The sequence below is a fragment of the Bombus vosnesenskii genome, unplaced genomic scaffold (assembly GCF_011952255.1).
Source record: "Bombus vosnesenskii isolate JDL3184/JDL3185 unplaced genomic scaffold, Bvos_JDL3184-5_v1.1 scf7180000016274, whole genome shotgun sequence".
Lineage (NCBI taxonomy): Eukaryota > Metazoa > Arthropoda > Insecta > Hymenoptera > Apidae > Bombus > Bombus vosnesenskii.
This window is the reverse complement of record NW_022884343.1, coordinates 649883-663947: the sequence shown is the minus strand read 5'-3', so window position 1 is coordinate 663947 and position 14065 is coordinate 649883. Positions and strand designations below refer to the sequence as shown.

The window sequence follows — 14065 nt, the reverse complement described above, 5'->3', positions numbered from 1 at the left end:
GGCAAACAGAAAAAATGTTCAAAAATATCCAAAATACACTACTAGTTGCGATATTGAGTAAACAAAACTAATCTCTGCGTAGCTTCTACTCTTTGACTGCTGCTCGCACAAATATACAAATTTGCATAAATATTCACAGTCTATCAATAACCAAATTGCACCGCGAATAGTTAGCTTTATATTTACATTTCCTACCTACATACGTAATAGCGTGAACATACCGATGTTGACCTGGCGTCATTGTTAATTAGGCGATGCCCTCGACTCTATGCTTAGGGATTGCTCTTTAAACGTAACTTGTCCACGTGTAAAATGGCAAGAAACGAGGATCTCGCGGATGTTATTCCAGCTGGGTCGGCGATATGTGACTTGGCAACGACACTCGATGACCGTCTGTCGTCGTTAAAAGAGGATGGAAAAACCGGCTAAAGCGAAATAAGATGAATTAACGCCAGAGGATACGTGCTCGTGCATGAATCCAATTTAATGAAGCGGCACTGTGTGCGTGTGATTATCTATTCACGCTCTGGCTAGACCCAGACGCTCCTGTAAATTGCCTAATGACTGTCTGCGACAAGAAAAAAATAAGAGGGTTCGGTCGTCCAACGTTTCTTTCACCAATCGATTGCCTCTTTGAAGAATTTTGCTCTACCGTGAACATCTTATTAAGAAGCTTCTAAGAAAAAGAATCTTCCGATGAACCACGTGCGTGCGTATGTCGTTAAAAATAACACGGACATACGTTTTATGATTTTATGATAACATAGAGCGCCTTGTAATACTTTAGCATCGTAGCTCGAGAAAGATTCGACCAATTCATTGAACATCCTATTACGATATAAATGTCACGTTTCGAATGTTATCGAGCATAATGCAATTGCTAATACTAATTTCTTACAAAGAGATAAAAGCACATATTTTTTCTACCAGATCGTTCATTCTGAATTCCTCGGCATTTTATCAGACTCTGAAGGAGTTGGTGATAATCGTTTCAACGAGGTAGAGATTTTAGTACGATCGTTTTTCAACTGGTGTTTCCAGCGACTGATAAAACGAATTCGCAACGAGTACACGATCGATTAACAAATTTTCCAAGAGAAACAGCCTACGTAGAAAGGCTGCGTTTTGGACCAGGCCATGTTCTATGCTTTCTCGTCCAAATCGCGAAATATGAAACGTGTCGAATAGAAATAGCTTCGTGTTAACTATCGGTAGTTCCAGTGTTAAAGAACGTAGCAAAAACGATGACTCGGTGGTTTGAAAGATAAAAAGAAAGAATACCTTTTTAAAATCCTAATTCATTCGACCGAAAAATATAATAATCTTTCTGTCTCCTCTCGAACGATAGCTGGGATCGCTGAACCGTTACAAAAATATCTGTGGCCTGTTCGTTGAACGTGGCCTCAAACTTCTGATCAATACTATATTCCCACGCAGCGAGATTCTTTCTTCGTTTCGCCAACACCAGCTCTCGCTCTCATCAATGAGCAGCTCGTCTCGTTCTCGCCGACGCAGCCACGTCGCTCCTCTTTCTCCATTGCACGCGCGAGAATCCAGTTTCTAAGCGCGAGAGCGTAAGCAGCCGGACCACGTGCACGCGCGTTTCAAAACAAACGCCGCGTGTTAACATTGGCGGGACGATATTACATTTTATTTTACCCTGCGCTCTGCTTGTGCACGTTCGCCCAACGGAAAGTTCCACGAGCAAACCGACCGACTGTAGCAGCTGCTGTGCCTCGACGAATCCCACGTCCCGCAGGAAGCGGTCTCTCGAGTGTTTCAAGATGATATACAACCTTATTAACAAGTCATATACAACAGTTATCGCGATTTCTACTTTATAATTCGAAGAGAATGGCATTTTCAGTTCGACTCTTCGTTTCCTTACTTTCCTCTGTGTCTTCGTACATTTATTTTCGTTAATGAACAACTCTACTTGTGACGATAAACGTGGTAATTTCAATCCGATAATTTATCAGATCAAACGTACAGAATATGGTCGAATAGTATGCAAAAGAGCACAGGACACGATTCCTTGTAGGAGAATAAGAAGGAAACGAATAGAAATTTTCATTCTCGGGTTAGTTTGCAAAATCGAGTTTGAGGAATTATCAATTATGCTTGATAAACTAATGGCTAATTAACGACTGGATGTGAGTAATTAAATGATAAAATTTTGTTACATATTTTGTTCTTATTTTTTCGTAAATTGCCACACTCTGTATATTCATTTATTAATGAATTTATTCGTTGGATGAAAAATAAGTCCGGTTTAATCGACGTTGTTAGAGCTAAAAATATTTCAACCTTTAGGTAATTAACCGTAAGTAATTAACGTACGAGAAACGGACGACGGTGGTTAACGCGTATTAAAATTTCATTCGCCTTCGAATTTCTATTTTCGTTGGGAAAAGCTTGGAACGTTTGGTTCAATGAACTAGTCACGTCATCGACAGGTTGCGACAGTTTCGTTTAAAATGAAATAATATGTAATAATTTAATGATACAGTTTAATCGCCAGAACTGATAGTGGCGATAATACGAATGGAATGTACGAGGAGAAAATTTCCGATTACCATGTTACCATTACAATGTTATGTAAGCTGAATATTCATGATATACAAAACTATCTCTGACTCCGGGGAAACGTGAATTGACCGTATAACAATAACAGATGATCCAAAACCTACTTATCCGAGTATTTAAAAGGAATCTCTCTCACCTTCCTCCTTACCACAAATTTTTACAAACGTTAACTAAACCCAAAACTCGTGATCCACTTGTTGGATTTCTAATGTTACAGAGACATTCGACAGCTATTTATTTTCATATTCTACCAACAAATTTCTATAATATAATTATATATATAAACATTACGTAACATATATAAACAAACGTTAATTAAACCCAAAATTTGTGATCTACTTGCTGGATTTCTAATGTTACACAGACATTCGACAGCTACTTATTTCCATATTCTACCAACAAATTTTTGCAATATAATTATATATATATATATATATATATATGAGTTTTGTAATAATTTTTCAGAAACAAAAACAATTAATCTACCTCCATCCTAACCAAATAGAGAAGAGAGATGAGAGACAGAGGAAAATAATTTCTCCTTGCTCTTTCCGATTTACCAAGAACCCATACACCTACAAATATAAATTCGTAAATAAATAACGAAGAAGTAGCGGAAATAAAAGGTAAAAATACATGTTCACGAAGGAGGATGGCGACTCGTCGGGGCTTAAAATATTCCTCAAATACAAAACCTGAGTTAAGAGCAGCGAATGCTATACTTTGCAGCCAAGGGGTAGGCGTTTCAGCTGCGGAGGAATCAATCAGGCGCGAGAACTGCTAAGGTTCAGACAGGTGCAAAAGGACGCGGGAAGACGAAAACGCGGGCGAGACACCGCGTGCAGGACGTATGCACCGAAACAGGTATCGAGATGGGCGCAGGTGGTCACAGCCAGCGGGGAACTTTCGACAAAAGAAGCGACTGCAACGATTCCCTGGCGCACAAAGACGACCGGGAACAGGCTCCACGACGACCATATGCGCGCGTAGTCGTTCTTCCTCGTAAGCTGCTTAACCAGAGATTAGACAGACTCTTTCATCCCTTGCTGAATCTTAGCGCGCAAAAAAAAAAAAAAATGACAAAATCGTTGAATTTCCTCGAGAGAAAGAGTAAAACACCAAGTGGAGAAATTCCAAGGAGTCGACGTTTCGTTCGTTCACGCCAGAACGGTATCGCAAGGTTCTCATAGAATTGTAAATTTGTGTACAGCCAAGAAGAATCAAGAGTAGATAATTTAATAAAATTAGTCAATTAGTCGGAACACTGGAGTTGGTATATTTTCCATTTAAATGCCTGCATCGTTTTCCTAATTTGTATCATAGTTTGAAATTATAGGGCAATGATAACTTGATGTATATTCTATTAACCCTTCTGAGACTAATGAGACTGCGAGAACGATTGCTGAGAACGAATCCTCGTATTTAAGTTTCAAACTGGAGCGCGCTATAAGCCTTCTTATTTCATTATTGCGCTAATTACTAAAAGGAAGATCCCGCGGGCGTTGATTCGGTAAACCTCGGATTCAGTTGGCCGTGAATCTACGCCGTTAGTTTAAATTGAAAACGCACTGGTATCGTTCCACTCGTTAAATACGAGTAGCTATCGCATGATTACAGGTGTATCGTAAAATTCTCGGCACGCATGGTAGTGGGCGTGGGTTGTTCTAACGCTGGCTCCGATTCTTCGCTATCGCAGTTTCCCAACGAAGCTTTATAAACAAGATAATTAACGCGTACACCTAGGCACGCGATGGCCGTCTTAATTACACGCCACGGTTCGACGATTTAGGCGGGGCGAAAGTGAGAGACGAATAGAAAAAAAGAAGGAAAGACGACGACGCTATGGAACGAAGTAATACCGTGGCGTCTTTGATCTCGTCGCGCTAATAACTTGTCAGAAAAGTTAATTAATAGCAAAGCCTCGAGGAGACCGGGCCAAGCGAGCAAGCAAAGATGATTGACTTCGTTACACATCCCTCTGTTAGACCGGAGATGAACTTCCGCTTTTCCTCGCCATCGTCTCCACGGCAATCCTCTGTCTCTGCTTATCGTCCGCTCTAATTCACCTGGCAGTTCACACTCTGTTCTCGCGACGACAAGAAGCCACGTCTTTTCCAATCTTCTACTCGAATATTATTGAGAAATGTAATACGCTAAACGCGCTTTAGCTGCGCGAACAAATACGAATGGAATTCCAATCAAGTTTTTGTAACTGAACTGCGTCAATGACTGTTATTATACTTGTGCATTGGTACCACTATGCAGGCACCAAATCGTTCGTTTATGGTAGTCTCTAATTTTCATGTTTTTAGATCAAAGAAAAAGATTTGTACGGAATGATGGAGCTTTATAATGGAAATAAAAGTTTGGTTAAAATAAATAGAACTTATATTATATACATTAGAGAGGTATTTTATGTAATTGGATTTATTGGATCGGAGTATGTGAAATGTTATTTCTATGGAGTTTCGACTTAATGGGCTCGCACTATTCGCTTTGTTGTAGATAAAAAAAGAAATTTGCTGTATTGCACGTGCAACGAATGCACTACGCATGCAGTGGATATAGAAATATAGAAATATTAAATACGAAAAATGACCATGTCAAAAATTCAAAGATTAAAACTGATTTCAATTTTTTCAAACATTTAACGTCTTCCATGTAATTTTCATCTAATAAATAAATAAGCTGAATGAGCAATTTTAAATTCTAACGCGATGTCGTTTATAAATCTGAAAATAGTAGAATTAATTAATGTTATTCAGAGACGTTATATACATACGTTCATTTAGAAATTAGTTTAACCAAACGTCGTGTCAAGGAAAACACAATTTACGTGATTAAAGTTGATATTTTACACGAGTCAACACAATGTAACTTGGTACTGTTCGAATCGGATTAGAACACAAATATCTCGCGATAGAATAAAAACATAGAAACATCGATACACTAACACGTTGACCGTCACGGTCGTCGCCGGTGACCCATGTTGTTACATTTTATAGGACAATTAAGATAAGAGAACAGATTTTTACAAATGCGAATTACTTCGATAGCGTTGCCAGAAAAAGGCGTACAAATAGAACAAAATATTCTACAAAAATTAAACGTTATGGTGTACTATATTTCAATCTATTGCGACTTTTACAACGAAATATGTAAATTCGCGTGGCAGTCAACGTGTTAATACCATGCACGCAAAAAAATCTTTCGAAACGATCTCCCCGCGTCTGGAGGAGGGAAACACCGATGAGAGAGAAAAAGAAAGAGTGTCGAAATACGCAGCGTCTAGGCACGCGAGCATTGCACGCCACGAGGAGCGTCCTTAACAAAATTAAGCTTTAAATATTCACTTACCGAAATGCAGAAAGACTCCAGGCGTGGTAGCGTCATTCGTGAATCGCCTCCTTCGAGACCAAACGTGTCCCTCAAAGTCACAAACTTCTCTGACGTGCACTCGCGAACGATATACGACGACAAACACTACGTAAAACGATGATGTGACACTGTATCTCGCGACAGACTCACTAAAGAAAAGTACGGTCGCACGAAGCGGCACGCGGATGTGACAGGAGTGAACATAACCTTACAACCGGTGTCACGAAGTACGTACGTCGGAAGTACGGAGAGGAAGAGAACGCGAGAACGAACTACGAGTAGCACCAAGGAGACGGCGACCGTGAAACGATTCTCCAGTCCTCCAGAAGGTTCGAGGTCCCGACGAAAAGACACGAGTTGGTTTATCGCGAGTTGGAAAAACTGGATGCCACTCGCCTTCCACTCTGCGCGTCTCAGGAACACGGGTATAACAAGGACACCGTACCACGAGGCTTCCCGACACAATATCCGCAATCCGCGGAAGGACTGTCGTCCGACCGCGTTCACCCGCGCCCCTCCATCGACCACCGACCGGGAGAGGGAAGCCAGGTAGGACCACAGAGAGGGAGAAACGACGAGGCTTTCAGTGTGGAGACTGCGCGGGAACGAGGAAGAAGGACGAACGCACGGCGCCATTCGATTCAGGGTAGGAGAAAGTGAGAAGAATGCCATCAGACAGGAACGTACGTAGCGAAGGGCGTAGGGTTCCTGGAAGTAAGAAAGAAATTGATTTTTTATCATTAGACTAGAGATGTTTATGAAAATTCGTATTTTTATAAATATGACTAAGGAAATGGAACCTAGATAGAAAATTGCTTTATCTATTAAATAGATTATACACGGTATAGAGATTTTATTTTAGATTATTAGATTATTAGATTTTACTACACAGGGTACTATACTTCGTACATATTTATTTATGTAAATTATGAACTTTCTGTGCATTTTTGCATTTTCAAATTTCCTATAAATTCATAATCTACTATTTTCGTTGGTAATTGTCGTTTTAAAGTCTTTCGAATTATTTTTGTTTGGTTTACTTAACTTTACTGTATAATTGTTTGTTATATATTTATTGTATTGATTGTAGATAGGATACTGTAATTTTAAAATTTTTAAATGTGAAATTTAGTCAGTTTAATTGTTTTATTGGAATAATTGTTCAAGTTCGATATACTTTCAGTACCTATTTTCTTGTATTTTTCTAATTACTGATTTACAGGTTTAATGTCGTAAAACTTCATTTAAAACGTAATAATACGAAATTGACCAAGACTGGTTATATCTTAGAAATATAAAAGCACCGATAATTATATCTTTTAAAATAGAACATTTTTAACCAAACTAAGAATCGTTCGAGTCGATACATTTCTCTTTTGTTGTTGCATAACTTTATTAATTTCAATTTTGTGAAGAAATAATATTCTTACTATTTCAAGGCTACTTAAGCATTAGTTAAAATACGTAATATAATACGTATTACGTATAATATAAAATACGTAATACGTTTTAAAAGAAGTAAAATATGTCTCTTTAAGAATATCACTAAACCAATAAAAAGAATAAATTGAAACCTTCCAACCAACAATTCACTAACGAGAATAATTTTTGTACGATTTGAAAATGCATGGATGAAATTTTATCGACGAGTGACATTTATTACGTAAACATTTATGTAATAACAATTTACATTTCAAATGTCTCGCTGTTTTTGTCAGTCTCGTACTACAGTTATTTACATATAACATATAACAATCGTTTATTAGAACGATATATAATTGTCAAAGCTTAACATACCTTCGTTTCTCTCCTTACATCTTTCCAATGCTCATGGTGTACAGGTTACACATTCAGAATACTGTAAAACTTCGTCGTACTTCGAACCTGTAGTTAACTATACTTTCATGCGTTACTTTCTTTTTAATAATAAGAGTACACTCGAAGAAAACGGAACATGTTCCAGATACCAAACTCTTCCATTCTTTTTTGCATGCAACGTACCACGTACAGAACTATTCGAAACTTCGAAACTGCTAACCGGAAGTGCATACGTCGGTTACCGCCAAAACTAATAATAAGATACGTGATTGAATCCTATTGGCTATTTGCCCTTTACGAATTATCTAAAAGCCAATCAGAAATTAGTTCTGAAAATCTAACGAAAATTACACCAATACGTATTACCGTTTCTTATATTTTGTTATTCTTCTAAAAATAAACGGAACATTAAAACTGTTTTTAACTCCGAACGATCCGTTCTAGAAAAAAAGTATTTATTTACAACCAATGAAATCAGAGGACCAGTGTTATTCGATAGCACGTTAGAGTCATATATGGAGTTTACAGTGGGTTGATTGCGTGAAATTCCGATAAATATTTCTTTCTCGGACGTTTAATAGCGTCACGCCTGTTCACGGTCAGGTTAGCCTACCGGCGCGCGCTTGCGGGCGAGGGGTCGGGCGGGATCCGGGGAGATCGACCACTGAGTCAAACGACCGGTCGAGTTTGCGCAGTGGACAAAGCATAACCGCAGTACAAACTTTTTCCATGTTCGAAGGGGCAAGTAACGCGGCTCGTAACTGCGGTAGGTAGGATTCTGAAAGGACTACAGCGAGATCCTATGCGAAGAATTCCTAAAAGGTACGGTTCACTCCACCTATAGTTCCTCCCTTACCAAATATTCCATGTATTTCCAACACTTTATACGTACTAGAGTTTACAAGACCGGAGTTGAGATTGAGTTGGTCCAGGTTAGATTCGATCTGGATCTAGATTAACACTACTATTCAGTAATAACGAAAATAAGATAATCTCTTTTGTTATATAGTATATTTCTATGTATTGAAATTAATTTACTATAACAATATATTACAAATAATATACTAATTAAATTTTGTATCATTTAATACTACTTTGATGCGACTACAATAATTTGATACCATGAAAATGAAATGTAGAAGCTAATAAAAAAATGCTTCATTGGAAGTTAAGAATATCTGAAAATATATTTTAGAGGCAATGTATGTCTTTCTACTCCTTTAAGCGAGAGTCAGCTATGAATATCTTACCTGTTTTTTTTTTGCATAAGATCCTCTTGTACAATACTCTACCAATTAACAGTATTAGTCAATTAATAAGTTACAAGTTATGGAATATAAACTTCTTTTTTATAACTGCACATTCTCACATGAAGTAGAATAATCAGTTGATGTGTAAGTTATAAAACTAACAAATACAATTTTATTTATTTTATTACCAAGTTTGTTATGCAAGAGAAGTTATTGATACTGACAATACTGGCTTGTGATTAATACTGGCTTGTGATTTGTAATTTGTAAAATTCCCCATATATGCAAATTTTTGTGCGAATTCATATTTTTATATAACTGATGAAACAAATGGAATTTAACAGCAAGTAGAAATTTATTTCATTCACAGAATATTATAATATACAGTATACATTGAAAATTTTGTACATTTTTGCATATTATGTGCGGTTTGTGCATTTTTGTAATTTTACAATTTCAAATTCCTTATAAATGCATAAAAATCGGTAGTTTATTATTTAAATAATGTCATTAATTAATTGTACAAGATGGACCAATGGTGAAGTTAGCGAAGTTAACACGTACAGTAGTGTACATACCTGTGAGATTCGATACCTCGCCGCTCGCGTCGCATCTTTCGATTATCGAACGAATAGTTTCGCACGTTACGCGTTCTTTGACGAATCCGTTGAAATCAAGCGTAATTTGAGTTTGATTTTCGATAAATACGTGATACGTTAGATTGAAATGTGCAATGTCGGCGGCGTGTCATAAGTTGTAATAACGTGTATTGTGTGTGCAGTCAATAATGATCACCTTGTCCATTGTACCAGGATTTGTTTACTCGCCAAAGCACGTTACTCGTTCAACTGGTGAGCGTCGAAGGTGCAACAAATCATTTTCGTTTGAATTACGAAGCTGCTGACGTTCATTGGAATGCCGATAAAAAGAGTTACGAGATCCGTGAGTTTTTTATTAATTCATATATTATATGTACATTATTAATTCACACGCACTATAGATACTTGTTTTATATCGGAAATCGTATTGGTGGATGATTTTTTTTTAAGCGTTTGCATCAATGTATTTCGAGATGTTACAGATTTTATCATAGCATTTTATTACAGCAATATAATACATTTAAGATGATATTGTAACAATTTCAAAAGTATAAAAACATTGATAAATGTATATTATGTCTTGTATATGCTTAGTTTCTCTGTACACGATAGCTATAATTGATATAACTGGCAGCCATTTTGTTAAAATTTCATTCGTATGCTAAAAGGTAATAGACTTGGATTTATACGTAATAAAATCTTAGTTGAAATTTGCACGTTAGCGAAATTGTAATTATTAGTCGTTTCAATTAAAAAGAATGCAAGATTGATATAATAATTATTCTTTTAAATGTGTTTTTAACATTTATAAGAGAAAGAAAGTAATGACCTTAGAAAGAAACTAACCTTGAGAAAAAATCATCCGACGGAGGATAATTGGTAATAATAACTTCTATCTCGTGCTATATATAGAACGATTAATGCAAACAGATCACATGGCCAACCTTGATCAAGAGTTACAGCCTCGTTGCAGTTCGTTCACCTTGTTTGCGGTTATCTATACACCAAGTGTTTCCAATGATCATTTTTCATACCAATATAGATCCGCAGACATCTGATCAAATCACTACCAATCATATTGCACGAATAATTTCTAATTTGAATCAACTGTAAATAATCGAGTAGAGTCTCACTGTATTGTCTCAATTTTATTAAAGAAATCCGTGAACACAACGACGGCTGTAATTCAAAACCAAGATTCAAATAAACCCCATGCTCATACGTGTAAATGTAGAATTTGACTAAATTTAAATGCCAAGTGTTCATGTAGTATTCGTATTAAATGGAATATTTTAATGATATTTAAGCCATGTACTAAAAAGGTTCGGCCGGACAATTTTAACCGTGAAAATAAATATTTAATTAAAATATTATATTTTTACTGCCAACGCTGGTACAACTACTGCTGTTTTTTTACTATAAGGTCTTTTTATTCGTATTAAAATGACAATATTCTATTTTTAATATGTTCTTTATCGTACATTGTATTTTGTGCTAATTTTTTGTATTAAGTGCCGACGGTAACGTTCTTTTATTGCTACTAAAATTACAATATTCTACTTTTTTATCATATTTTTTATCAAATATCGGTGTTTTTATTGCTAACTGTAAAGTTGCCGTATTGATATTAAAATTACAACATTTTATCGTATTTTTTTATCGTCTTTTTCGTGTCAACGGTAAGATTCCTATTTTCTAATTATATTGCTTTAACTATTTTACTTATTAACGTTGAATTATTTGTAAATCCATATATGTACCGTTATTCGAAGAATTTCGATTTGATAATTAACGCACATGTCCGTCGCGTAAACGTACAGAGACAAGACTACGGGTGTTGGAAAAATGAAAAGAAGGAAAAAAAGAAAGGAAATTTTCACCCGTGTATGAAAAGCACATCGACACGGCGTCGAAGAATTAGAGCAGTCACGTGATTTTCCGTACAATTGGCTCCGCGTGCGGCATATCGATATCGAACGGGTTCGTTACGCTTTCTAAGTAGGCCCGTACTCGAATATTTTTCCTGGAAAATGCTAGATTGCCTCCACAATGGGCAATTACACGCGCTTGTAAGCCTTTCCGATTACGGACGTTCGAACGCGTCCCATTCGCATTTCCCTTTGTCCTCGTCTCCCGTTCACCTTTTGTACGAACGCACGGCCAATTAGAGGAAGACTCGTCATCGATTTAGCTCACGTTCGACCCTCCAAAACCGAAGAGAGTCATTCTCTATTATTCCAGTTTTTTGGAATTTTTTAACTTTTAGTTAGATCCAGATTAGTTATCGATCTCTCTCTCTCTCTCCCTCTCTCCCTCCCTCTCTCCCTCTCCCTCTCTCCCTCTCTCCCTCTCTCCCTCTCTCCCTCTCTGCCCCCTCCCCCCTCCCCCTCCCCCCTCTCTCTCTCTCGGCCGTTGAAGAGTAGAGTATTATTTACAGGCATTTCAATTTTTAGCAATTCGTACTTTTGAACTTTCGATCGGATTAGGATTAGTCGGCTGTTTCGTTTTTGTTCGTAATTTGGACGTTTCAGAAAAAAAGTAAATAAAACAGACAATTTTTTCTGGCGACACGAATTTTTCCTCAGAAACCAGAGAATCATTTTTGGTGATAGTAAATGTTAGTAACCTGAATTCCCGATTAGATCACGATTTCTCCTGGAACTTAAAAGAATTATTTCCAGCGATTCGAATCTGAAAAATGCAATTGCAATGTTGAAAACTGAAGATTCGAATCTTTCTATCATTTACCATCGGTTGGATTATTATTTTCGCGAAAATTTACTATTGATTTTATTCTTATTAATATTAACTTCGGGGTAACGCCTTATACAGGTTGGTTTAATAATCACACACAATAGTGGACGAAAAGAAGTTTAAAGGGTACAGTAAAGAAGATTGCACAATTTTACAAAACTGAATTATATTAGGTGATTGTTAAAAGCAACGGATATATAATGTTAGTCTTCCTAATAGGCGTATTTCTAAATAAAAATGCGAATGTTCAACGTAAGTTTCACGTTAGGTTCGGGTTTAGTCTTAATGTGAAATTAACAGTAGCTAGAATCGTTCGCGACACTCTTTAAAATGATATTCTTAAATAGCCCAGTTCAACGTATTGCTGTAAAGAAAAAAAAATTGGACGTTCCGAATAAACTGTAACGCGTTATCTGTATAAATTTCGAAATGAAAATGTGAGATGAATTAAGGGAGATAAGATGCCGAATATTTGTATACGATATGGTTGTCTATCGGTTCCACGGGGAAGTGGCATATTGACACAGGTAGGTAACGGAATTATGGGATCGCACATACGTTAAGATGACACAATCAAGACTGATAACGTTAAGTAAACGAGGATATTAATGGAGGCGCAAACGTTGCCTCGCAAACAAAACGGGGTTCGCTTTTATCTGTCTTTATGGCCACCATAACTCTCCTCCGAATCACCCTATACATTCCTATAAATCAATGTCCAACCGTTTAAATTTAAACCGATCGTTCCACTGTATAAAAATCACATAATTTACATCAATGTAAAACTATCCGTGCAAATGTACGCGATATATGCGATGAACAGTTTAATTATTTCATGTTAATAATTATCGTATAAATGTAAAGGAAAATTGAAGAGAAAAATGTAAGATATATATCGAGTTTAATGTATAGTTTCTGTACTATGTACCTGGCCGACTAATATATACAGAGTGGTTCATAAAATATATTCCAGACATGGTAAAATATACTGTACAATTGATACAACCAATAGGACTAATATTTGCGTGGAAGTTTAGTTTGGGTTTTAATTCCGGATTACTGCACTATGAATTATTAATGCAATTTCCACGTAATACATCAATCCTACAGTTTGCAAACACAAAAGAATATGTTAATATAGCAATGTAATGTTACGATGATTGAATGTAATGTGTACAAAAATAATAATTAACGCATATTGTGTATATAGAATAATGATTAAAATATCAGAAACCTGACAATGATATAGCCGGGAAAACAATTGCAAGGCAAGTGATTAACAAAAGTTCAAACATATCGAAGCACCTTCTTGTCGTATTTTAGCCCTCGGAAGCTGTCATCGAAGGAAATCATTTCGATGTTAAGGAACGATGTGTAACGTTTCAGTCGCGTACAGTAGAATCGATAAAGTCGAAGAAATATGCTTAATACAGATGAGAGGTAAAAGCTTGCCGTTGCAAAAAATAAAACTTCGCTCATAGCAGCTTTCAAAGATCAGGATTCGAACTGCACGAAAAAAACTGTAGAACGTGCAAAGGACTCGTCGACAAATAGCCTTAAATACGTCAATGGCGATATTGGCGTGTGTCCGGCATGAAATTCTTGGAACTATAGATGGAGACCGCGAGCCATAGTTTTTTTATCGCGCGTCGCGTCGAGAAATTTGAGCCGACAAATATT

At 36.7% G+C, this 14065-nt stretch overlaps 1 protein-coding gene and 1 long non-coding RNA gene across 2 annotated transcripts in view; one reads left to right on the top strand and one right to left on the bottom strand.

Moving 5' to 3' along the window:
* The window catches only part of LOC117242330 (alpha-mannosidase 2), a 152822-nt gene extending 146356 nt beyond the window's left edge, over window positions 1-6466 (bottom strand). Inside the window, exon 1 of the mRNA XM_033508888.1 lies at window positions 5944-6466. The gene's annotated coding sequence lies outside the window, so the exon portion shown is untranslated. The remainder of the gene's footprint in view (window positions 1-5943) is intronic.
* A 1868-nt stretch (window positions 6467-8334) lies between these two features.
* Window positions 8335-14065, top strand: part of LOC117242642 — a 74342-nt gene continuing 68611 nt past the window's right edge. Inside the window, exons 1-2 of the long non-coding RNA XR_004495311.1 lie at window positions 8335-8604; window positions 9845-9974. This is a non-coding gene — a long non-coding RNA (uncharacterized LOC117242642). The remainder of the gene's footprint in view (window positions 8605-9844; window positions 9975-14065) is intronic.